Source organism: Halichoerus grypus, chromosome 3 (genome assembly GCF_964656455.1).
Source record: "Halichoerus grypus chromosome 3, mHalGry1.hap1.1, whole genome shotgun sequence".
In the NCBI taxonomy this organism is placed as follows: domain Eukaryota; kingdom Metazoa; phylum Chordata; class Mammalia; order Carnivora; family Phocidae; genus Halichoerus; species Halichoerus grypus.
In genome coordinates this window covers 11,420,370-11,447,091 of record NC_135714.1, presented here as the reverse complement: position 1 = coordinate 11,447,091, position 26,722 = coordinate 11,420,370, and the positions used below count along the sequence as shown (strand labels likewise).

The 26,722-nt window shown below is 42.0% G+C and overlaps 1 protein-coding gene across 3 annotated transcripts in view; it reads right to left on the bottom strand.

The window, feature by feature from the left end:
* The window catches only part of C1QTNF7 (C1q and TNF related 7), a 72,813-nt gene extending 58,054 nt beyond the window's left edge, over positions 1–14,759 (bottom strand). For all 3 annotated transcript variants that reach the window (XM_036096539.2, XM_036096538.2, XM_078068412.1), the window contains exon 1: positions 14,508–14,759. The gene's annotated coding sequence lies outside the window, so the exon portion shown is untranslated. The remainder of the gene's footprint in view (positions 1–14,507) is intronic.
* Positions 14,760–26,722: the final 11,963 nt, after the last annotated feature.

Genomic DNA, 26,722 nt, shown 5'->3' with positions numbered 1-26,722 from the left:
ATACTGGACAGATACTCCCTTTCTTGAGATATCCAGGGAAATTTGGAATAACTTTTCTTTGGGGTTCTTTCCAACTTGCTTGATTTCCCACTGAGACCAACTGTAGTTCACATGGATTTGCACTGGAGAAAGTCATATTTTATTTTTAGTACTGTTTACTCAAATTCTTTACTAAGAATTTTTACCACTTAAGCATGAAGATCTGATCTTTCTGAGCTGCAAGGTGGACCATCTTACCCTTCTCCCTTCATGGACTCCTGCTTGCTCACAATAGGAGCCCCCAGCCGTGGATCTATAGACTTTAGGGAATATACTGATGCCATGGTCAGTTTTATTGGCTAGGCTTCAGTCCCCAGATTTTCATCAAACATTCATCTGGGTTTTGGCATGAAGGAATTTTGCAGAGGTGATTAAAATCTATAACCAGTTGACCTTAAGTAAAGGAGGCTTTTCTAGGTAATCTGGTGGGCATGATTTAGTCAATTAAAAGGTCTTAAGAGCAGAGCTGAGGCTTCCCGAACAAAGAAGAAATCCCACCTAAGTTCTGCAGCATCTCTTCATGCCTAAAAGTCCTAGGGTGTCCTTCCTGGAGGTCTCCCTACAGATTTTGGAATCTCCAGACAATCTTCACAATTGCAGAGTCCGATTGCTTACCATATATTGATTAATATATATTATCTTCTACTGGTTCTTGTTCTCTGGTTGAACACTGACACAGACAAATGACAAATTCTCCTTGACATGGTAGGCAGAATGGATGTGCAGGGTTATGTGAGAGTAGAGGTAAGACCACAATCTTTAGTGTTCCAAAGGGCCCCTGTCACATCACAAGACTAAGAATCCTGGTCTTCTCGGTAAAGCCCCAGGTCTTCAAAATGATGCACAGTTCTCCATAACCTGTCCTTTCTGACCACCTCGGCCTCCTTTCTTGCCTCCCACCTTCTCATTTTTTATAATCCAGGATTATCAGTGTACCTGAGCCCCACAGGATAGTCCGTGAAAATCTCTACGGGGAGCAAGGAAAACATCCCAGAGCTTTCTGGGTGCTCCAGACAACTCCTCACCCTCCCATCTTCAAGCCTCCATAAACCTGTCATGGTTCCTGTAGACCCCACCTCGGTCCTCCTCCCACTTACAGACTCACCTTTACTCTTTACCTTGAGATATTAGGGGAGTCTTATCACATTCTTTATCCCCGTTCATGTCCTTCCAGACTTCTAGGCCATCACTCATCTTGTGGACTCTCATCACTCTGGCTCCTTTCCTGACCTATCTCCTACCCTTTCCTTCCCTGGTGCCTTTTAGAACCCAAGGTCACTCATCAGCAAAGGGCCTTGTATCCTCACCCTCCATTCTGAATGTCATTGCATCTTCTTGTTCTGACTGCAGCTTGGCCATCCCCTTGAGGACACCTCTGTCCCTGTAGCACACTCATGTGGTGGATGTTTTCTACCCCTCAGTCCTCATTCCACTGGGCCCAGATATACAATAGGACCTCTGTGCTCCTTCTTGCCATTTCATTCTCTTGCCTCCTTCCATCTCTCCAGGGTCGAGTCTCACTTATGTCATCCGTCCATCCATCCGCACCAGTCCTCCTGGTTGATGTCACCTACTAATTTACTTCACTCCCTTCATATCTTGGAGATTTCAGCCCCTGGCCTCTGTCTGTCACTTTCTCTGACATCACTGCCATAATTCTAGGTGACTCAGCATCTCCTTAGAAAACCTATCACATACCCTGGCCTTACAGCCCCTTGACTTTCTTTCAATGGTCTTGTCTCTCACTCAGCCTCATACTCTTACTCACATGATCATACAGAGAACATATTACCTGTAACTACAGTATCTTCACAAACTCAGTTTCATGCTTCCTGCTGTCTTACTACCACTTCTTTTCTGGCATTCCATCCAGTATCCCAAATCCAACAACTATTGATTTTACTTGGACACTACCATTTTCATTCTATCTCTTATTCAAGTCCTCACCCATTTAGATTCTATGATAATTACTCTCTGCAATACACCCGTGACTCCTTGGCCTCTCTTTTGTTTTACTGAACCTTATATAACGAAACCACCACTTTGGCTAGATGCACTAGAGAAAAACACACAACCAGACTGATGCCCTCCGTCTCCAAATGTGATTGTTCCTTTCAGAAGGGTCTTTGATTAATGCTGCCCATCAGTTATACTATATTTTCTTATTTCATTAACCATACCACTCTCTTTTATAACTATTTCATACCTTGTCTTCTAGTTTTAAATCTCCAACACCTCTTCGTCCATGGTCATGTTCAATGAATGACCTTATTTCTCATTTTATCCAGGAAATAGAAGTAATCAGAAGACATACAAGCTCCCACCACCACATGGATACCCCCTTTTGTGTGATATCATGTGGGTATGCTCTGCTAATCTCTTGTTAGAATGAACTGTTTGTGCTTCCATCCCAGGCCAACCTAACACCTGTGCACTGGATCCCATCCCCTCGTCCCGCTCCCCCTCTCACCTTCTCAATGACATCACTCCAGCAATCCTCCTCTCAGTGCTGCATACCCAACCTGCTCTCTGTCATTTCTTTCTGCCATGTTCTTCCTCATGTAACTGGTAACAATTTTTTTCCGATGCTCAAACCAAATACCTTACAGTTGCCCTTGATGCTCCTCATTCCCATGAACTGTACCTTAGTGACAACTCTTTGTGGCTCTCCTTAAGCACTGTCTCAAGCATCTCACCTTTCTTCACCATCTTCACTGCTGCCACCCTTGTTCCTTTCCACGTTAGCTCCTGCCTGAGTTATTGCAACTATTTCCACCTGGCCTTTTTGCTCCTGCCCTTGAAGAAGGCACTTGGCAGGAAGAGCACTCCCGTACAACCCTCTGATGGCATCCCTTCTTACTCAGATTACAAAGTAAAGGCTTAGAATGAGCCACAAACCTTCGATGGCCTACCCCTCCCCACCATGTGAACCCATAATCTACCTATCTCTTCTTTGCTCACTTTGCTCCAGCCACACTGTCTCTGTGTTGCTCTTCAAGGGTGTTTCTCAAGGATATTTGCATATACTGTCCTTCCTGCCTAGAAAGCTTTCCCTCAGATGTATGTCCATATCTATACCTATACCTATATCATTAATACCTATATGTATACGTGTAGGTAATGTGTTCATGCATGTGTATATCTACACATATATGTATATCTACATCTACATCTACATCTGTATCTATACTTATACCGAGAACTACACTATCTATATTGATCATCATCTTGTTGTACCACCACTTCAGCTTTATACTCAAATTTCTCTTTTCCTGTGAGGCCTCTCTGATCATTCTTCCCAAAATTACAAATCCAGCCATTCCATACTCCCTTCTTTGCCTTTTTTTTTTTTTTTGGCCCATTGCATGTATTATTATATAACATACCATGTTTTAAATTTATTTTGGAATCATCTGTCTTCACCTACGAAGTGGAAGCTCTGTGGAGACAGTATTTTTGTTTGTGCTTTTGGTTGCTGAGTCCTGAGCATCTAGAACAGCATCTGGTGTATAGCAGGGACATGTATTTGTTGATGAAGTAATTAAATAAAATCTACCAATGATGATAAACTACCAAATGAAAATCTACCAAATGATCATTTGATTGGGATCCATGATTTCTCACACCTAAGTCTTCAATTAGCTCATTCCTATATTAGCACCTCCCGCCCCCACCCTGGCCCCAAAGAGTCCCATGTACAAGAGACAAGGCCAGACAAAGGAGCATCTTGTTACAGCTAGAGCTTTGGTCATAAATGCCCAAGTAGGACTCCATAACCCTGGTGAGCTGGGCTGGGACACAAACATCCTTCCCACGTTCTGGGAGATATCACTCTGACTGTCAGGAAAGGCAGGTCCAGGGAAAACAAAGGCAACAGACAATTTTTCTTTTGGCTTTCAGGTCTGGTTTTGAACAAAGCAGTCTGGTATTTGAGCTTTCTGGCTGATGAAATAAAATGTCACAAATAGAAATGTCCTTAATCAAATTAATTACATTTTATTACTGTGCTGTGATGGGATTAGTCTGCCCTCAAGCAGAGCAATGCAATGTAAAATATAAGCTGTAAGGTGGATCGTTGTCAGATATTTTAATGCATGTCCCTTTTATTTTGGTCTGTGAATTCTTTATCAACTGAGCCTGCTATTGTTGTTGAAATAATAATAAGTTTGGCAAGCCTGCTGAGAACTGGAGCAGGGATGATATCATTCACCCAACAGTCCGTTTCCCAAATAGCAGTCTTAGACTGGTTTTAGAACTTAAGTCAGAGCCTGTCAGTCACTCTCATGCTCAAAACCCTGCAATAGCTTCCTGCATGCCTTGAGATAAAGCTCAAGGCCCTTGCAAGGCCTTAGATGGGCTTGATCCCCGCTCCCTTCTGACCTCACATCCTGCCTCATGCACTTCATTCCAGCCACCTGGCATCCTCCTGTTTCTGGAATGAACCAAGGGCCATCAATCATGCCTTCTCTCCATGTTGTTACTCCCCGGCCCAAAATGCTCTTCCCCCAGAGGCTGGCATGACTCATTCTTCTTTATCTTCCAGTCTCTGCTCAAGTCTTGGATTTGGCCCCAGGCTTCCCTGACCCACCTTTCTAAAGCAGCACACCTGCCTCTCTCTCACCTACTTCCCTCTTCATTGTCTTCATCACCTCGTGACAGGCACATCTTTTGTTCTCTTTGTTTGTCTACTCCTCAAGTGGACTGTAACATCTAGAGGAGGAAGTTGGGCTGTTTTGATATCAGCTCTGTCCCAAGTGCCTAGAATAGTGCCAGGCACTTTGTGACTACTTAATCCTGGCTCTCTATGACTATACCGATCTTGCGGGTGACCAGAATTCTTAAAAGACGAGTCAAAGGGACCAGTACTTACTTACAAGAGAGAGAGAGAGAGATTGAGAAAACCAGTGTTCAGGAAATCTCAAACTCATAACCCTTGTTCATACAAGAGAAGTCTCCTCTTGGGAACCTTCAAACCTGGCTGAATCTGGACCTAGTCCCCCCACATCCATGCTCCTCCCCATCATGTTGTGGGCGAAGGGTGGTAGGGCAAGCAGAAGGAGAACCTCTTCTCCCCTCAGAGGCCGCTACCTGCTGTGCTGTGTCAGCCAGCTGCCCTCAAGTGTGAGCATGAAACTTCCCCAAACGAACCCTTATGATTTCAAGTGGTCAAAGGAAGACCGTCTAAATCTGAAACATTTGGAAGCTAAGAACCTGATTTGGCCCAAGAAAGCTGATGCTTATTAAAATCTTCAAAGGGCAAACATGGAAACAATCCATGTTTTAGATTATCTCCCTCTCATTTGTCACGTCTGGAACCATTTTTACAGCACTGAAATCAAAAGCTCCAAGAGTTCAGCTTTCTTCCTCCACACACCTCTTTGCTGGCAAGGTTCCAGGACATTCTCTAGGCTTGTGGGTCACAGAAAGAGAATATGTGTGGTCAGAGGGCTTCTCTGACAGTCTGCACTTGAGCCAAGTTATTTTCAAAACTGAGATGAGTGTAGAGAGGTCATTATAGTTCAGAGTTTAAAATAAAAGTTTCAGGAAAGCTCATGTGTTTCACTTAAAATGCAAAATATATGGCTGGTGTCATGGTGGCTATTTTTATATGATGTCTTTTGGAGATAAACATTTGCTATAGATTTCAATCTGTCAAGGGGAAAAGAAGTAAATATAATTTTTTTTCTAGTGCTTTCTCTATGATGAGAACTGGGCTGGGTACTTGCCGTACACATTTAATCAGCTCACTGTCCTTATCATAAGCAATGATCCCACTTCCAACCTTCTAGAGAAAAACAGAGAGCACGATCAGGATCCCTGCAATTTTTCTATCATCCCTAATTTACCCACATTTCCATCCATTTTCACTTGCTTCCTACCAGTCTCATTTGACACTGGCGTGAGGCAGGACCCATGCTTGTTCAAAACCGAACACACCCCTGGGGGGTTGTTTCGATCTACCTCTTGCCTCTCTTAGATTACCTGGCTCAGATACCTTCTCTCATTCTCTAGTATCTTCATCTTCTAGCATTGGCTGATTGCTCTCAGTCTGTATCAATGTTGAAGTCTTTTCCATCCTGAAATAACCTTGACTTGGCTCCCTTGACCCACCTCTAACTACCATATTTCTCTGTCCTTCCAAGGAAAATGGACTGGGTGGGTTAAAAGCAACTTGCAGGACCAATAAAAGGTGAAGAAAGCAGATCAGCTGTTTCTAAGAGTGCTTCAGAAGCTGCTACCTGAAGGCATTCAGTTGGGCCTGGCCATTCTGTGCTTGGGAGTAGATGGAAATAACTATTTCCAAGCTCTACTAATTTGAAGGGACAACAGTTTAGATAGATTGCCCAGATTTCATTGGTTTCTAGAGTGTTCTAACTAAGGCCAACTAGAAGTAGCATATTGACCATTAAGGAGAGGTAAGAGGTGTGGGGATATGTGTGCACACATATCTGAATGGGGAGGGGGATATATATGGACAGTAGAGGGTATAAATTATTTCTATTTCCTGCCCAGTGACTGGTTTTCAGTCTTTATGGAGAGAGTTGTTAAAGTCAGATGTTGAAAGAAATATTTCCAGGGAAACTTTTCAGGAAGATATTTCCAGTAAAGATTTTAATCTCTGGGTATAAGCACAACTACTTTGGAGCCAGGTGACTCACCATGGGAAAGTGGCTTTCTCTCCGTCTCTACCCAGAACTTAGCACCACTCTGGCTGCATGAAGATGATCAACTTTGGGAAAACAAGAGATTACATCCATCATTTGAATGTTACCATTCTCAAGTTGGACCCCATCAAGGTTTGTGATTTGCATAGAGGACTAGGATTTGGACCATGATTTACATGGTGACTGTTGTGCAGGAATTCATGAGCACATGTTAGCACAGCATAGAAACACTTGGGGCAAGGATCTTAGTGAGACCAGACAGCATGATATCAGATTGTTGACTTTGAGATGTCCTCATCAGTATGCCTACACTGGTGAGGCCAGAGGACTGAAATGTAATCTCAAGGAGGGCAGGGATTTTTGTCTATTTGGATCACTTCTGATTCAATAAATAAGCATACATTTAATGAATGTGAAATGAATTTGGCTTCATTCTAGCCAGGAAAAGAGGTGGTCAGCCTGCAGAGACCTGGATATTTAGTCTGAACAGCTAGAAATCAGGTAGAAACCAGGAAGAACTGGCTACATTCACACTGAGGTATGGAAGAGAGAGTGACGGAAGAGCAGTGGCCTCTTGTCAAGAAAGGTTAAAATAAGGTGAGAAATCAGAGGGGAACCTGAGAAGGTTATGCAATTCATTAGGCACTACGATATGGTACAAATTGTACTACAATAGACAGGAAATGCTGAAACACGCTTGAGTATATCATCTGTTATTTTGAATGGCACATCTAGCACATTATCTCAATGGTTTTCATATCAACCAAGTGAGATGGGAGGGGCAGGGATGTTCATTAATTTTTCCAGGTAAGGATGGGGAGAATAAAGTTAAATGGCTTGCTAAAGATGACTTTAAAAAGTTCACTCATATGTGAACAAAAGCCAATGACTTTGAGTTATGTTCTATCATTTTTATCCACCTGATCATAGCGCAGACATGAGATTTTGGCTGATGGGTGGATTTTGACTTGGCAAAGCTGTGAACTCTTTTTGGTTTGTTTCATTTTCTCTTTTTAATTTTGCAGTGGTGACTATGAGGTGATAAGCTTTAAATATCCACCTTTGACTGGAAAGGTTGGGGTGACATGGGGAGATAATTAAAATGGAAAGAAATGCAATTTAAGACTTGGATTCGGGGATTAAGATGAGGATAATGTATTGAAACAGCTGAGAGTTTCTGCGCAGGCTTTACTTCACATCTCAACAACACAGAACAAATTGCACAAATTCTAGGAATTATGTCCCTTGGTAACAAACACTGGTCACTTTTTAAAATGTCACCAAATGGCTCTGTTGTTTTGTAACAAGTCACAAGCAGATGGCACTTTGAAGTGTATGATGCAGTTTGGAAAACAAAATCACTTGGACATTTTTGTCTGGTTTGCTAAGATAATGTGATGAAGCCCAAAATGAAAGAATCTTGGCGCGCACTGATAGAACAAAGCTACACACCGTTCAGTGGATTTGTTCTCATTTCTTGTAATCAAAGAGCTGATTTTTCAACTGTTAGCTCATAAAGTTTACACACTTGCTGGGTAAAAGGTGCAAAGCAAAACTATCATTTCTCGAATGCCTACTAAGTGCCAGACTCTTTATATGGTATATTATTTATAAGCTTACATATCTTATTTAATTCTAAAGTAATTTTATGGGTTGCTAAAGCAGACTTCCTGCTGAACGGGGAGCCCAAATTAGGGCTTGACCTCACAACTCTGAGATCATGACCTGAGCTATTTTACATGTAATGGATTGAGCCACCCAGGTGCCCGGATTACCCCTATTTTAAATATAAATAAATATGAAGGCCCACAGACATCCCATACCTAATTAGGTATGAACTAGAATTCAGACCTTGATCTGACACTCAGATCCATTTCTTCCCCCTACTCTGTGGTACTTTGAGTAGAATCCTTTCCCTACCTGCCCCTTACCACTTGTTTCAAAAATACTTTCATGCTCAAAGTTAAGTATCAAAATAGATGGAACTAACAAATGTTTATGTAATATTTATTTATGTATCAAATTCCAAATTCCAAATTCATGGCTTTCAGAAATAGGAATTTGTGGACAATTTTGACAAGTACTGTAGGCTTGACTCTCTCAAAACCCACCCCTATCTACTTTCCCCCTGCCTTTTTCTATACACAAACTTCTAGATCTCCTTGCAGCAAGGGGTGCCCATGTACATGGAAAGTCCTGGAAGAGGGTTTCCTTTTCCAAATAAAAATGCAAAGTTTTACAAGAAAGCTTTTGCCTTCCTGCCTGGAATATGAACTCAACACCTGGAGGGGCCACCATGAGGCCTCAACACCTCATGCCACCATGAGGACGAAAGCCACATGCTAACCAACACAAGTGAAGCAAGAAGATAGAAGGAGCCTGGTTTCATGGTGACATCTTGAAATAGCTACATCATCCTTGGATCATCTACCTCTCGACTTTTTGTTGTGTGAGAAAAATAAACCCCTTACATGTGAAAGGAACTAGATTTTCTGATGCTCACAGATAAATGCAATCCTAACTGATACACGTGGTAGCCAGAATTGTAGAAGACATTCTTATTTTCTAACTATGTTCAATTTTTTATGCCAATTTGGTCCCGATTTGTAGTTCTGAAACATTGGAAGTATAACCATCAAGTTAGATAATAGATTCACTGGAATGGTTTTCCTTTGGTTGGAAACTGGAAGAGTTGGGTCCCCTACCTGGTTGTGGGGAAATGGCCAGCCAAGCCTGTGATCCGAGTGACTGTGGTATTTCCACAAAGTCTGGACATCACTCCAGCCAAAGCACTCGGCATGGAGTCGGGGAGGGAGAGCAGGATGACCAGACTTGTCTTGTCACCACCATTTTGCCTTGTATGGATGTAGACTTGGCCTTTGGTTGGAAAAACTAGAAAGGACCTTGAGAAATCATTTTGTCTATCTTTTCACCTTGGGGAAGGACCACAATGAAGTCATACCAGACATGTATGATAACCAATCTGGGTTTAATAGACCTCCAAAGAAGACAATTCCTCAGCCTCTTCCCTCAGGAGGCCATTTCAACATTTAAAAACTTGTAGTACATTCTTTCCTTACTTAAATAGAATGTGTATTGCATGTGTGTAGGAGGGGTTGGTGGGGAAACCCTTTATCTTTCTCCAGCACAGTGGTAGAGTGGGATGTGCAGCAGGGCAGTCCTGGATTCAGGTTGTCCTGCCACTTCCTAGCTGGTGCTGAACTTCCTTGTTACTTAACTGCACCAAGCTTCAGCTCCTCATCTGTAGAACAAGCAAATCATAGCCACACTAGGGTCGTGATGAAGACCTCATATACTTAAAATGCTTGGAGTAGTATCTGTCATAAAAGTGCATGCACAACAGAAGCTCCCTTCTCCTTCTTTCCCCTTGGGACAGCAGCTCACCACCATTCTTTGGGTGAGATTGCTTTGGAGCCCCAAGGATCATCACTGAATTGCCCTACAACCCTCTCTACTACTGGTTAATTAACTTCAATGTCCTAATCTCATCCTCTTTGCTCTTATTTTTCAGTCCTTGTGTTTTAACTTGGGAGCTTGTTTTCAAAACAATTTCTAGAAATGTGTTTGCAATTTGGAGAGACCACATTTTTATAAATTAAACAGAAAAATACCAGTACTGTATTGGAAAATTGAAAACACTGACCTGTGCATTTTGTGTTGCCGTGTACACAAAATTTTCGTTCTAAGTCGTGGATCCATAATTGGGGTTTACATGATGGTGATAAAGGCCTAATGGAGTAATGAGACAGTCATCTGGATTGTTACAGCCAAGAATATTCTGGCCACAAATAGTGGGCTGATTGAAAGACAAAGACTCCTCTGGTACAAATTATCTACACTGTGACCTTCGCTATGGAGAGATGCTGTTTCAGACCCAAGTGAGGTTTGCTGTACCATTTTAAGAAAGGAAACATTTCAGACCATGGATTGTTTTTCAAAGCCATACACATGACTCTTGGCAAATAGAGTGTTGGATCGGCCAACTTCTGGCAGCTTCGCGTGTTGGCTGCACTAACATATGTACAATTTCAGACTTGAAGCCACACATGAAGTCATTGTGAAGCTGCACAATTCATCCCTAAAAATTTGCCATGCGGGGGTTCTTCTCCTTTCCAACAATGTAATCCCTAGGAATTGTGATGATTTGAACTTTTTAAGAAGAATCATTAATTAATCTTCATGCACTTAGGACCTACTGATTTATCTTTGATGAGGAAGAACATCTTGAAAAAAACCCAGAAGATGAAATGAAAGAAATAATTGCAGTACGGTTTGGTTCAGAGATTTTTCTCTCCTTCTTTTCATATAATTACTACTGGCATTTGATGCTGAGATGAGGAAAGAAAATGACAGAACAGACGTTCAGGTCTCAAAAAAGCCCCATGGATTTACTGCTGGTCACTCTGTCTCATTACCGTATTGTATTTTCTCTATAGCACTTCCCAGTCTCAGAGGTTACATCTTGGCTTATGATTCTATTGTCGCCCCCTCCAGAGGTATGAAGGAAGATACTCGGGCTCTTGTTCACAGCTATATCTAGAATAATGCATGGCACATAGGAGGTGCTCAATAAATATTTGTGGATTGAACGGACCAGAGCTAAGGAGAAAAGGAACCCCTGTTGGTTGGGCACCCATTATGCTAGGTGCCATGCTGGGTTTTTTATGTCTGTTATATGCATTTGAAAGGTGAGTGACATACGTGGAGTCTTATGGTTAGAAAGTGATCAAGCCAGAATTCAAAACCATGGCTATTTTCCTTCAACTCCTGACATTTGCCACCACCGGAAATTATTTCCAGCGTTCAGGGGTTCCGGTTCCACCACGCCCTCTGTGACCTCATTCTGAGGCAGCTGAACTTCCCAGCACATGTTTTGAGAACACGTTTGGCTTATCTCTATCTGTGCTGTAGTAGTCTGCAGAGAAAGCGATCTCATTATATTTTATTCAGCACAGTAAATGCTCCAAGTCACCAGTTTCTGTGTGTAAAGTTTATTGAGTAAATTTCTCATATTACACATATAGCTTGCTTTATTCTAATATGGATAATGAATTCTACTGAGCGGTACTGATTTATAATAAAAAGCCAACAAAGGGAAGGAAATCTGCTGGTGCAGTCAAAGGGGTTGATGACACAAATTTCGGATGGTCACAGGGCTTGGAAGGTGATGTACACTGAAGGAGGAAGAAAGCACGGGGATATAAATAAGGCAGTAAACAATTCTGAAATGAGGTTGATTCTGACCACAGGGTAATCAAAAAATTTGAATGAGGAAAATGCCCCATCTCTTCTACTTAACAGAATTGTTTAACCTTCTTCAGGTGGATATGGCAATCTTTATTCTTTGCCAGATTACAGAACAGTCTGAGGAGGGTGATTGTTAAACTTTGATGCACATCCGATCCTCTGGAGAGCTACTGACAAAGGGGCCCCGGCATCTGCTTTAATTAATGAGGCACCGGGTGAGGCAGGTGAGGGCCTCACTGATGTCAAGCATGGTCGTCCTCCGCTAGCTCACTCTCCCCTGCAGTGGGGGCAGTATGGGTCTGACAGTTGTGCGCCCCCCTCCCCCCCATCAAGAGCATGGGGTCCTGAAAAGACCACAGGCCTGGGAATTCCAAAGCCTGCACTTAGCTCCCAGCCCTGCTGATTCCTAAGCATGTGACCAAGGGCGAGTTGCCTCAAGTCTTGAGCTTGTTTCCCTGTCTGAAATCTTCGTGGGCAATGGTCAGTCACTTCCACTCAGAAGGCACTGTGAGGGCTGGATAAGGATGCATACACAAGAACCCAACAGTATGAGGGAAGCTGGTAAAAACAAGGTCTTTCTCCAGTATGATGCAGTCAGATCATTTACTCTCAAATCCCAGCCCTGCCAGCCATCACCTGTGTGGCCGAGGGGGAGTTACTTAGCTATCTCTAACCTCAGGTTCTTCTGCAAGAGAGACAGAAACAATACTTTGCTTACGTTAACTCTCAACCTTCACACAAGCCCCCGGGGTTTTACCGTTATTTCATAGCAAGGAAACCGAGGCACAGAGGTATTAAGTGACCACACACGGGCCACTCGGGGACGTGTCCTCACGTGCTGTGGTTGCAGAGCCGCTACTCCTAACCAGTGAGTTGCCTGCTCCAAAGATCACACGAGACAGGGCGAGCAGACGGCCAAGTGCATGGTGAATGCTCAGTACATGTTTCCCAATATTTGGATGATTTCCTTTCACATTCCAAGCGCATATCCCTCCATTTTATGATCCATTGCACCCCACATGTCCAACAGCCAGTGCCCAGACTTACTTAATTATTGTCATGAAAACATAAGACGGCTTGGGCTGCGCAGAGTACAAACATGTTAATTCTAGAAGGGGAGCATCATCTCACCTTTTGTTTTTATTGCTTTCAGCACATTAGATATATAACGTATATTAAGTAAAGACGAGAGGTTAGAGATCACCTCAGACTAAAAGTTGTTCCGGGCTGGGGTGGGGGTGAGGGGATGTCTACATAGGAAATAAGCTGTTATAAATTCCTAGTAGCTAAAATCCCTTTCCACGCGGAGCCTCCTGACCCTCTGACCATGCGGAGCCTCCTGACCCTCTGACATGCCTTACACTTGTGCTGACGCCGAAGCACAGAGAAGGTAAGTAACTAACGTATTGGGAACAAGACCAATCAAACCGTGAACCAAAATTGTTCAAAGGGAAGAAAGGAAGTCAGATATCAACCAGAGTTAAGAGCAGTTGTTCTTGTGCTTAGGGGAGCTTTCCAGGGAGTAGAACCAAGATGGGGATGTGAGCCTTTATTATTCAAACTAGAATCAAGACATATTGCGAGATGCATAGTCTGATGGTGGGGCAGAGTCTGAGATCTTGGGACACCAGTTCCCTGCAACCTTAGGGTTCTTGATGAGGGACCCTTGGAAAAGGACACTCAAGTTCCTGGTGAAGCTGTAGGGTCTCAGAGAACAAAGGTTGATCAAAACAGAGCTATTTCCTTTACATTAGCTATATCCCTGCAATCCTTTCAGTCCTTAACCACAATCTGATTTAAAATATCTTTAAAAGCAATATACTCTAGTACAGTGCGTTGTGTATGAAATTATGCAATCCCCTCAATTAATTACTATTAATACAAACCCACAGTTTTACCAAAACAGCCTAGATGTTTACGCTCATGTGTTGCAATGAATGCATTCTCCTCCCGACAGCAGTGTAAAATGTGGAGCCCATTTGTTTAATAAAATGAACAATTAATAAATCAGCACCCCCGACCGAAACTAAATTGAGCACAAGATTTACACCACTGCAAGGAAATCTCCACCGGACAGTATTAGCTTATGTTTCCCTTTCTCTTCCATTAAAATCCTGCGGTATATCAAAATGAAGGGAACACCTTAAATTTGAATTATGTAGGCACAGAATCGATGACCATTTTGTTTTGCAGGGTGAAGCCCCCATAAGTGTTCATGTCAGCCTCACACTCCTCTTGACTATGGATCTATAGCCATTAAGGAGCAGAACTGCCAAGTCAAGGGCTTTTTTCAAAACTAACCCTTCCCAAGCAAAGCCGATTCTGACGACTTTCGCTTTCTCTCCTCTGTTCAGCAGAAGCATCCCCCAGAGGAGATGGTTCATTGAGTAAGCCCCAGTCAGTAAACACCCCCAAACCTCATAGATGAACAGAGAGAGAACAGCTCAACACCAGCGTGAGCCAAAAGACTCATCTGTGGGAGAAAAAAAGCCTGAAGAAGTTCACTTCGATCGGGAGAGAGGGCTGTTTACTTACATTGCTCGCAAGACCTTCCAACAGCTGGAGTCTTTGAATTCTACTGCACACAGATGTGGAGCTTTCACTCGAAATCCCCTTCCCTTTGGCAGCAAGGAGCACTCATAACTCTGTGGGGCTTCAGATTGATAAGTAGTTTCCTGATTGGTTTCAAAAGCGTTCTCCCAGGCTTCGAGCAGTGGCGGGGAGAGAGGGAGCACGCAGGGCCCATGACGTGCAATGACGCTGTGGCCTGCAAAAAGACCTTCTGTGTGATCGAGCTCAAAAGAAGTATCCGTCGACCTCACCAGCGAAAATAAATATCCTCCTCTATCTGTTGGCTCACTCCCTGAATCATATTTGGGAAACAGCACAAAGAGTCTGGACAATATGTGTTCCAATATTTGTGATTGCTTTCTTACCAGCCACTTTAGAGAACGTTCTCAGAGACCATGCAGTTCAGCCCCTTCAGTTTACAGTGGAAGGAAAGGAAACCCAGGGTTTACAAGGCTCGACCAGGAGCACATGAGAAGTGAGTGGAAGGATTGGAATCCAAGAGCTTCCTGGCCGTCACGCCAGAGCTCTGTCCCCCATAGGGAGGTGGAGGCGGACACAGATGTTTGGCATCTGGCTCTTGATCTTTGGAATGCATGTCATGGACAAGGTCCTTCACATTTCTGAGCCTCAGTTTCTCACAGGTGTAAAGTGGGAATCAAAATAGCAGTTATCCTTGCGTGGCCTCACAGTAGGGGGATCGCTGTAGGAGAGTCTCGTCAAGGGGGAAAGTCATTATACCACGTGTGGGATTTTGTCAGTATGTCCCCATCTACATGTTTCTCCTCTTCCTTCTGTTCTCGTAGTCCATTCAGTGTTATTTTGTGTTCTGGAAGAAGCCATCCCGTGACTTTTGGGGGGAGGAGACTGTTGGTCAAGGAATGAGATAGGACATGAAGACAAATTTTGACCTTGGAAAACCAGGTCAAGATCAGATGCAAAGGTATAGAACATGTCTTGACATTTGCCACAGAAAGGACACTGGGTCTGGAATCAGAAAATGGAGGTTTGGCTACTGCCTTTAACACTTGCCAGCCAAGGGAACTCCAATGAAGCATTCTAAACCACAGTTTCCTCCCTGGGGACATAATCCCTCTCCTGCTGTGCTTGCCTCATTTTGCTGTGGTGAGATCAAATGGAGTATTTATGGAGATAGTGCTCGTCAACCTTTACAGGCTGTAAAATTGCGAAGTAGTATTTTCCAGCATCCGGCATAGCATTTCACATAGAAAACACTGTTGATGGGATGGTACCACCACCTCTTCCCATTTCATCCACGGCATTGGCTCGTACCCCTTGGTGCTAGGGATCCTGGGTCTTGGACTTTTTTCCCTTCTCCTTTTAAGCAGTATATTTCGCTTTTCTTCCCCTGTCATGCCATCTGTTGGCACTTGGATTCCCGTGTTGGCCGCTACTGGTCTTCTTTCTTAGAGCTTAAGTGTCCTCCCATCTCTCATGCAACAGGAAGAATGAAAACAAGGAGAAAGCATTTTGCTCAACTACACAGAAAATCATCTGTAGAGTTTTGACCCAGGCGAGGCTGTGTGCATCCCGGAAGTAGTCACAGCCAGACAGTGGATGGATCGAGATCAGCCTCATTTATGAAAATGCTCAGGCCGTGGTCCTATTCAGTTATTCCATTCTCTTCCTTTGCTTTTTCATAAATTCATTCTTTGGATGTCCTTGCAGTTAAGATTTGCACTCCATCATCTGTAAGAGCAGTTTTCTAACTGGGCTTTACCGTAGCCGGCTTGGGCCACCATAACAAACTATCATAGACTGTAGTTTAAGCAACAGAAATTAATTTTCTCAGTTCTGGAGGCTGGAAGTCTGAGATTGGGATGCCAATGTGGTCAGGTTCTGGTGAGAGCCTTTACCCTGGCTTGTGGACGGCTGCCTCTAACTGTGTCCCCACATGATGGAGGGAGAGGCAAAGAGAGATCTCCTCTCTCCTGCAGTATATCAAAATGAAGGGAACCTTAAATTTGAATTATGTAGGCACAAACCCGATGACCATTTTGTTTTGCAGGGTGAAGCCCCCACAAGTGTCCATGTCAGCCTCACGCTCCATCTCTCCCTCTCTCCCTCTTCTTTTTTTTCCTTCAAAGATTTATTTATTTATTTGGGGGGGGGCAGAGCGAGAGAATCTTCAAGGAGACTCCCTGCTGAGCATGGAGTCCAACTTGGGGCTTGATCCCATGACCCATGAGATCGTGACCTGAACTGAAACCAAGAGTCAGATGCTTAACCAACAGAGCCACCCAGACACCTCTCTCCCTCTTCTCATAAGGCCACAGTCCATTTGGAGCAGGGCCCCAACCCTATAACTTCATTTATCCTCAGTTACCTCCCAAAGACTCTATCTGCAGATACAGTCACATTGCTCCATAGGTCAAGGTTTCAACCTATGAACTTTGAGGGGACACAATTCAGTCCAGAGCAAACCTGTAGAAAGTAAGCAGATAAAGCTAACCTCATTGAACACTCACTGGGTCTAAGGCCCTACTCATTTCTTTTCTCACTAAATCCTCGTAACAACTCTGAGAGGCTTTTCAAGGTCACAAAGTTAATAAGTGGCAGTGTCCATATGTAAACTGTGATGATCAGCACCATGTTCTTTCCATGACACAGTCTGCTTCCGCCGCCTCCTCTTCTCTGCTGGATTCTGAGCCATAAACCTTTACGTTTCCTTCCTGCTAACTCTGAGCTCAGCTACCTCATATCAGGGCAGTGTTACCCAGCGCATGGTGAGAAGGGGAGGGAGGGCTGGGGAGTTCTGTGGTTTCCCTCAGGGCCCCCCCGAGTTCAGGCTGACAGCTGTGGGGAGTCTGCCCAGAATGTTCTTGTTCTCTCCCTGCTTTCCTCCCAGCCTCTTCTATGTGGATAAATCCCTCTCATCAGCTTGAACTCAACTGGCATTCTTACCTCAGGGAAGCTTTCTTTGACCTGCCCCTCACCTGCCCTAGCTTTCCCTTATACTATCCTATCCTTCCCCTTCATAATTTTTTTCCTTTTGTAAAACTTTATAAAATGTTGCTTCATAGCTGTAGTTGTTTCAATAGTTATATTATTCCTAAGATAATTGAATGTTTGTCCTCCTCACTGGTTTGTAAGTTCACTGTGGGCAAGGCTGTTTGGCTCACTGAAGCATCTCCAGCCATTAGACCACTAACATGAGAACCTACAGGGAAGGAAGGGAGGAGTAGGAATCGGTGAATCAGGGAAAATAAATAGTAGTAAAGAGGAGCTACAAGACCCATTTACAGTAGTGTTATGACTGGCAAACATATGTCAGAAACCACAGTCTAATGGTGGACTCTTATTAAGCCCTCTGTGTACTATCAAATTAATTTTTCTCCTTGCTGTTTTGCATGGGAAAACTAGATTTGGCTCATCAAGAGTGAGGTTCTTGGAGTAAGGAGAAGTAGCTGAGGAATGGATCTTGGGTCATACCTGTTGACCTGCTGGTCAACCCCTGGACTCCTGCAAGGGCAGCACAGCCTGGCCCTCTGCACAGTGGGGCTGCCTGTTCATGTTCCATTAGCCTCGGTCTCTTTCAGGGAGAGATGAAGCAAGACCCTGATGAACAGGGTGTGAGGAGGTACGGGGCTTACCAGGAGGAATTTGCACCAGGAAAGACATTCTCAGCTAAAGAAACCACATGTACAAGGACATGGAAAGATAAGGTGTTGTGTATAGAGAACTACAAAGAACACACTTTTGTTGGTGGGTTGCAAGGAAATGTGATAACATAAGTGAAAGTTCTAGATAAGTATTATGTATTTTCATTATTATCTGTTTCTCAGCTTTGTTTGGTAGGCCAATGAAAGCGTTCATGTGAAATTGTTTTATAAGCTGGAAAAATCTTAAAAATTTTTGCTTATTATAAATTCTTTTGGATGAAGATGGCTTGGCAGAGAGAATGAGAAACTATGATGGGAAATGAAATTATTTATGAATTTTTTATTTACAAACTGAAAAATTTGACCAATTTCCTTCTTCGAATCCCCTTTTCAAAGACTATGTGATAAATGTATAGTATTTATTAAATATCAATGAGCTGGGATATAAGTTTTTAACTCAGCATTATCCCTGGACCTTTCTACTCTCCCCTATAGGTAAGGGACTAGAAACCTGAAACTAGATTTTCTCCAAACCTTTGCAGTCAGTTTCCCTAGTTAGAGTCAGCCAATGAGAGCATCCACAGGCACGTAAAAGGCAGAAGTGAATGAGGGGACATCCCTTGGTGGCGGTTGCAGTCAGAGTGAGGACAGTCAACTGATGCAAGGTTTGTAGGAGCTTCTGGGTGGAGATCCTGGAATCACATACTCTAGTGTGGTTTCCTAGCAATCCTGCACTTCTGGGTATTCAGAAAAACAGCATGGTCTTTTCTCCAATTGTTGGTTCCACAGCCTCCTTTTCTTAATTTAGAAATAATTATAGACTCACAGAGGTTTGCAAAAAAAAAAAAAAGTTGTGTAAAAACCAAATAAAACAAAAACTAGCTTCTCTCAATAGTGACATCTTTTATCACTGTAATATATCAAAACTAGAAGTTGGCATCGGTACAACAGTATTAACTAGATTGTATAACATATTCAGATTTCACTAGTTTTGCATGGATTCATTTGTGTGTTGTATAGGTCAATGCAATTTGGTCCTATGTATAGATTGCCTACAGTTCTTTCAATGGTGTTTTAAGGTTTTGATTTTTCATCTTCAATCCTTACCTAGAGTGATTTTTAGTTTCCTAACTGAATCCTGATTGATACAAACGATAATTTCCTCATGTCATTTCATACTTGAAGCCCTACAGTCAGGTTTTGATTCTTGCATTCCACTGTGTTCATTCATTTATTCAGTTGAAATATTGCTCACTGATATTTTTTTCTGTATGCTTTTTTACCCATTGTCTTTGTCCAGGCATTGTCACATCACCTACAAATTATTGTGACATATTTTTAGCTATTTCTTGGCCTTTTAGTTGCTACATTCTCAAAGTCATCCTTACCATAGTGTATCAAAAAGGCAATACTATTTTAATCATCCCTAAATAGTGGTAAAATAATTTACATGTAATAAGACAGGAAGCAAAAAATAAGAGGTACAGGGATTGGATTAGAAGAAGCAAATTTATCATTATTGGCAGATAATACAATTGTACACCTAAACAATGCATGCAAATTTTAAAGGCTATTAGAAAGAATATATTTTCAATATGGTGCCAGATAAAAAATAAATACCCTAAAAATAGCCTATATACTAAAAATAATCAGAGAACAGAATGGTAAAAAAAAAACAAAAACAAAATCCTTATTGTTGGCTTTTCTTTAGAGGAAGGGCATCCAGCCTCTCCTTAACTCTGGGTTGTGCTTTCTCACTTGGGCTCTTAATCAGCTCAGCTTGTGTGGAGAGACTCATAAAATCTTGTTAAAACATTTTTTTCACCTTCCTGATTATTACCTTTGACTCACTAGCCACAAGTGATAAAAATCCAGTCTGGGACTTCAAGCTCTATTACAAAGCTGTCATCATCAAGACAGTGTGGTCCCGGCACAAAAACAGACAAATAGATCAATGGAACAGAATAGAGAGCCCAGAAATGGACCCTCAACTCTATGGTCAACTAATCTTCGACAAAGCAGGAAAGAATGTCCAGTGGAAAAAAGCCAGTCTCTTCAACAAATGGTGTTGGGAGAATTGGACAGCCACATGCAGAAGAATGAAACTGGACCATTTCCTTACACCACACACAAAAATAGACTCAAAATGGATGAAAGACTTAAATGTGAGACAGGAATCCATCAAAATCCTAGAGGAGAACACAGGCAGCAACCTCTTCGACCTCAGCCACAGCAACTTCTTCCTGGAAACATCACCAAAGACAAGGGAAGCAAGGGCAAAAATGAACTATTGGGACTTCATCAAGATAAAAAGCTTTTGCACAGCCAAGGAAACAGTCAACAAAACCAAAAGACAACTGACAGAATGGGAGAAGATATTTGCAAATGACATATCAGATAAAGGGCTAGTATCCAAAATCTATAAAGAACTTATCAAACTCAACACCCAAAGAACAAATGATCCAATCAAGAAATGGGCAGAAGACATGAACAGACATTTCTGCAAAGACATCCAAATGGCCAACAGACACATGAAAATGTGCTCAACGTCACTCGGCATCAGGGAAATCCAAATCAAAACCTCAATGAGATACCACCTCACACCAGTCAGAATGGCTAAAATTAATAAGTCAGGAAAGGACAGATGTTGGCGAGGATGCGGAGAAAGGGGAACCCTCCTACACTGTTGGTGGTAATGCAAGCTGGTGCAGACAGTCTGGAAAACAGTATGGAAGTTCTTCAAAAAGTTGAAAATAGAGCTACCCTATGACCCATTTGCAATTGCACTACTGGGTATTTACCCCAAAGATACAAATGTAAGTGATCTGAAGGGGTACGTGCACCCCAAAGTTTATAGCAGCAATGTCTACAATAGCCAAACTATGGAAAGAGCCTAGCTGTCCATCAACAGATGAATGGATAAAGAAGAAGTGGTATATATATACAATGGAATATTATGCAGCCACCAAAAAACCCCGAAATCTTGCCATCTGCAATGACGTGGATGGAACTAAAGGGTATTATGCTAAGTGAAATAAGTCAATCAGAGAAAGACAAGTATCATATGACCTCACTGATATGAGGAATTCGTAATCTCAGGAAACAAACTGAGGGTTGCTGGAGGGGTGGGGGTGGGAGGGATGGGGTGGCTGGGTGATAGACATTGGGGAGGGTATGTGCTATGGTGAGTGCTGTGAGTTGTGTAAGACTGATGAATCACAGACCTGTACCTCTGAAACAAATAATACATTATATGTTTAAAAAAAAGAAGATAGTAGGAAGGGAAAAATGAGGGGAAATTGGTGGGGGGAGATGAACCATGAAAGACTATGGACTCTGAGTAACAAACTGAGGGTTTTAGAGGGGAGGGGGGTGGAGGGATGGGTTAGCCTGGTGATGGGTTTTAAAGAGGGCACGTACTGAATGGAACACTGGGTGTTATATGCAAACAATGAATCATGGAACACTACATCAAAAAGTAATGATGTAATGAATGATGACTAACACAACATAATAAAATTTAAAAAAAATAAATAAGAAAAAATCCAGTTTAGAAACAAAGATGATGATGCATCCTTTGTCCCTTCCTAGCTAAGGCACAATGCCTCCCAAAGTGCACCTTCTGAGCTACAGAACTATGTAAGTCTTCTCTCTCTTCACTAATGGACTAAGAAGAGAATGTTAGCAACGATTTGTCATGTGCTAGCACTGTTCATCAATTCTTTCAGTTAATTAATCCCCACAACAATATGGGTTGAAAATTGAAGTAGTTTATCCCAAATCTCAAGGCTACCAAAAGGTAGAACCAAGCTGAGGACCAGGTGGTGAATCTCCTAGCCTTTGCTCAATGCTTCCATAGTATACTGCTTTTCTTGCCAGTGATACTTTTCTTCCCACAAAGGTTATTCACAAGCCCTAATGAGCTGCGTTGGCTGCATCAGCTTAGTCTATCTTATTAAAAAAGTAAATTTGCAGCAAAATGTTAGGTAAATAAATGACAGAGGTGGTACTATGTAATGACAAAAATTGTGAAAGGGACGTTGAGTACTCATATTTGGAAAACCCAAATGTTGTGGAAGTCCGAGTTGATGAGCCTGACTTGTGGGTGGAACCTTGCTATAAGCGAGCATTTGGATTTGTCTCTAAAGTGCAGTTAGTTCTTTAGAACTTCAGCACTTTGATCAGGGCAACAAAATACACATCATTCTCTGAAGTACAATTCAGAAGACAGTTTTCCCCACTGATAGCTCTCCTTTGAAGATGAGAAATTGCTTTCTCTCTATTTTTACTTTAAGATTTTGATTGAAAACACTCAAATGCATGCCTGGCTTCAAAGCATAGTTTGTAACCAAGAAGGATTTCCTGGTTTACATTGTTTAATTAATGATAATATTGATTCAAAAGAAGAAAGAGTTCCCAAATCCCAGCAATTTCCAATAGTAGTAGATGTAACCCCTATGTAAATACTTAAACCAAAATGGCCCTTGGAAGAACTCAGTCTCAAGTCTTTACAATCTCCAACTTCCTCATTTCACAATCATCACCGTCTTTTCTGCCCCCCGCATCCTAATGGTTTCATTCTTCGCTCTCAACGTTACGACCATGTTGTCTCTGCAAACTCCTAGTAATCGTGTGTACACTTCTCGTTTTAATCAGCAATGAAGTTTCCATTTACTTGGTGCATTGTCCAGGATAAATGAATTTACTGTGGCCTGTTTGTTTCTGTCAAACAACACATAACAGCTCCTTTGAAGATTTCAAACAAAATCTAAGTCATATGCAATTTGAAAGGTAAATACGTCACCAGAAAAGAAAGTAAAAGAGAAAGAGGCAAATAAGAGAGGGAAGGAAGGAAGATCAGTCAGAAGGCAAGAAGGAAGGAAAGAAAGGGAGGAAAGAAAAAAAGGGAGAAAGAAAGACACAACGAAAGAAAAACAAAGAAAGCAGAAGGGAAAGAAGAGCAAAGTTACAGATCCTGTAACTCTAAATCAAGTAGATGTGATCTATGCGTTTTTCCCATAGGACCAGCTCCAGTTTGGGATGTACTATACCACATCATTCTTCTATTGATGTAGCAACTAATAAACTGACTTAATAAGACTTCAAATGCAGCTAACATTTATACTTACAAGTGCTATGTCTGGGCAGGGTGACCAGCTATCTTGGTTTGCCTGGGACTGAGGGGTTTCCCCAGATGTGGGACTTACAGTTTTAAAACCGGATAGTCCAGACAAACCAAGATGGTTTGCTTGAGACTGAGGAGTTTTCCAGGGCATGATACTTATAGTGCTAAACCAGAAGAGTCCTGGGCAAATTGAGAAAAGTTGGTCACCATATCTGTAGGTGAAACCTTATCTTTGAGTAAATATTTTCTCTTATGTCCTTTGCGTATTGTGTAGGAAATGCTTTAGCTAATTTTAGTGCATCTTCTGCACGCCAGGATCTGTGTTAAGTATTGCGCACAATGTAATGGATATCTTTTTTACCTGCCTACCTGGCACTCCAATATTCTTTGGTTAATGCTTTCACTATCTCATGTGGTTCTAATTGGGCTATCATGTATAGTGCCCTTCATTCCTGCCACCTCCCTTGAAGCGAGAAAGTCAACCAGGCTGGGCCAAGCAGAGTAGGTTATCTGGAAACAGTGACTGGTAGGGGTGAGCATGTAACCCAAAAAGGACAGCCCTTGGGAGAGAGAAGTCCCTTTTGCTTCTACTAAAGACTGTCTTTGGTCATCCTGTCCACCATGTATGACAAAGTCAACAGACAGAGAAGAAAGTGGGACAGGAGAGAAAAGATACATAGAGAGAGAGAGAGATAGGGAGAAAGAGGGAGAGAGGATCCAGAGCATCATCTGAACCCCTGGATTTTGCCATGCATGAAGCTAACACCATTCCTAAACTGACCAAATACATGAGCTAATGTATTCCCTTTTTTCTTAAGCTCTCTTGAGTAGGGTGCCTGTCACCTGCAACAAAGGAGTTGTGACTAGTAGACATCTATGGGCTTGGCCTTCTATTCTGAACTCAGTCCTGTGAGACAGGTATAGGTTGAAACATATGAAATTGCTAATATTTGGCTTCTTTTGATGGCAAATATGGCAATTTCACTTGGTTTGACTTAAAGTATTATTTTTCCCATTTCACAGATGAGGAAAAAACTCAGTGGTGATAAGTAGTGTGCCTAATGTTGCACATTTATTAGACAGGAGACCTGGGAATCAGATCCGGGTCTGTTTGATTCCAAGGTACACAAATACATTTCCAGTTGTTCATGCTTCCTGAAAAAAAGAAATCTTTTGAGAGCTATCTTTTGCTATTTGACAAATGCTTTGAAAATATACTAGGCTGTGACTCACACCCTACGTATAAACTTATATATGGTACCAAATACCTGCTTGTGGCTTCCAAACTTCCTGTTTCATTGGCTGTTGATGAAAAGAAGTCAAGTACATGAGAGCATCAGGCAAGATGGAAAACCCCATTGTACCCTGGTGCATATTTACATTTTGGTAGGGATAAAGCTCCAGGTGATCACATGTCAGATTTCCAAATTTATTCCAGCTTTGGTTTTCACTGAAAATCAAGAGATGTGATTTTTGCCTCACCAAAGAGAGATTCTTTACCCATTCTATTTTCCCTGTAGAGAGATTGTTTAATTGTTTCCCATAACTCAAACCTAACACATTTATAGTGCAGCTGTGTCAGTGAGATAAGAATTCAGGGTATTTTCTGAATCTTTGGCATCCCATGTGCTTGCTCACTGATGCAGCAGAATGATGGTTGCCCAGAAAACATTTATTTTCTACGTTGGTGATCTGTATGTGCTCTAAAAATCTCAGTATGATTTGGGGAAGTTTGTGTGTCATTGTTTTTTAGGATTTATTATATGTGAGATTATTATAATTCAAGATTGTCTGTTAATTGTAACGAATGCTAGAAAAACAATGTGTCTTGTTACGGTGTGGATATTATTCTATAGTAAATGCCTTTGGCATTATCTATGGAACATTTATTTTCTGTGAATTCTCTCCCCCCCCAACTGCAGGCTGTAGTAATCAGCTATTATAGCTCTAATACTACAGCATTACAAATGACTCCCAGATCTCAGTGGCTTGTAATGACAACAAACATTTATTTTTTTCTTACTCAGGACAGGTTATGAAACTTGCCCAAGATCATACAGCTGGTAAATGACGACGCTGAGATTCATTCATTCAATGGATATCATTGAGCCCCTACTAAGTGCCATGAATCATGAAGAGCCTGATAAGCCACCAAGCCAAAGACTATTTATGTCCTCGCTGATGAAATTAAAAATGAAAACAGTATCATTACAGCTCTGGAGAGTCAATCAAAAAAAGAGAATATATCAAGCAGGAAAGATTTGACATAATCTAATAGAGTCAGCGGTGCTATGTTTGCCAAAGGTTGGGGGATAAGGATGTACAGGCCAGAACAGTAGCCCTAGTTAGATCATAACAAGATTAATTAGACAATGCAAATATAAAGACATTCCAAGTGAAAGCTGGCATTGAATCTCTAATTTCAGTTGAGAGGGAGGACAAAGAGAAGGGAAACATTTGAAACCATTTTTGAATGTCTACACTGTGCCAGGCATTGTCACATGAGAAAAATCTACATACTGATCTTCTGAGAACAGTGCCTCTCATTTCACACTTTATATCTCTGTGGATATAATTTCCTGTATGTCTAATGCAAGGATAGTGTTATTTCTTTCTTAGCTTTGTTTTAGTGTGTGCCTAACACACTGTGGGCTCTCAGCGAATGGTAGCTCTCTTGGAAGACTCTGTTAGTTGCTTCCCAATATCCATCTTGCCCTTCTTTTGTACTAACAGAAACACTCTTTGTTTGGGGAGGCAAGGTGACCATGTCATGCCCCCTTTTCCAGGCTCCCCATGGTTAGGGAAGGCCATGTGGCCGCCCAGTTGGGACAAAGATATAAAAGTAGAGGTTGATGGAAGAGGTTGTTGGGAAGGCTTCCTGAAGGAGAAAGACAGCTGGTGTCACCTGTTCAGATCTTGTTCTTTGTATTTCGCCATTTGCCAAGAATATAGTCATGGCGTTAATATAGAGTAGACATCTTGGGATCATGATAAAGACAGCCACATTCTGGGATGCAAGAACAGGAGGGAACGTGGGTCTCTGATGACATCGAAGCCATCATACCAACCCTTGACTGCATATCTCCAAACTAACTTCATTGTAGATGAGAAACATAAACCCCTATTTGGCCAGGCCACTGAAGTTGGGTTTCTGTTACCTGGGCTCAAGCACATTCCCTAACTGACACAACTCTACTCCACATTCCCATCCTATTCTCAGTCTGAAATACTTTGAGATTGGTGTATAATGCTTCATTGTTGCAAAAGGTTTGGCTTCTTTCTGAACAAACTTTCTAGAATAGTTCATTTTTTTCTTTCTAGATGAGGCATTATTTGGCTGCAGTATAACACAATTCTGCCAGAAAGAAAACACCAATTAAACAAGTCTTTTTCTTCTTAAACCAACCATCTAGCACACAATCATTATAGCCTAC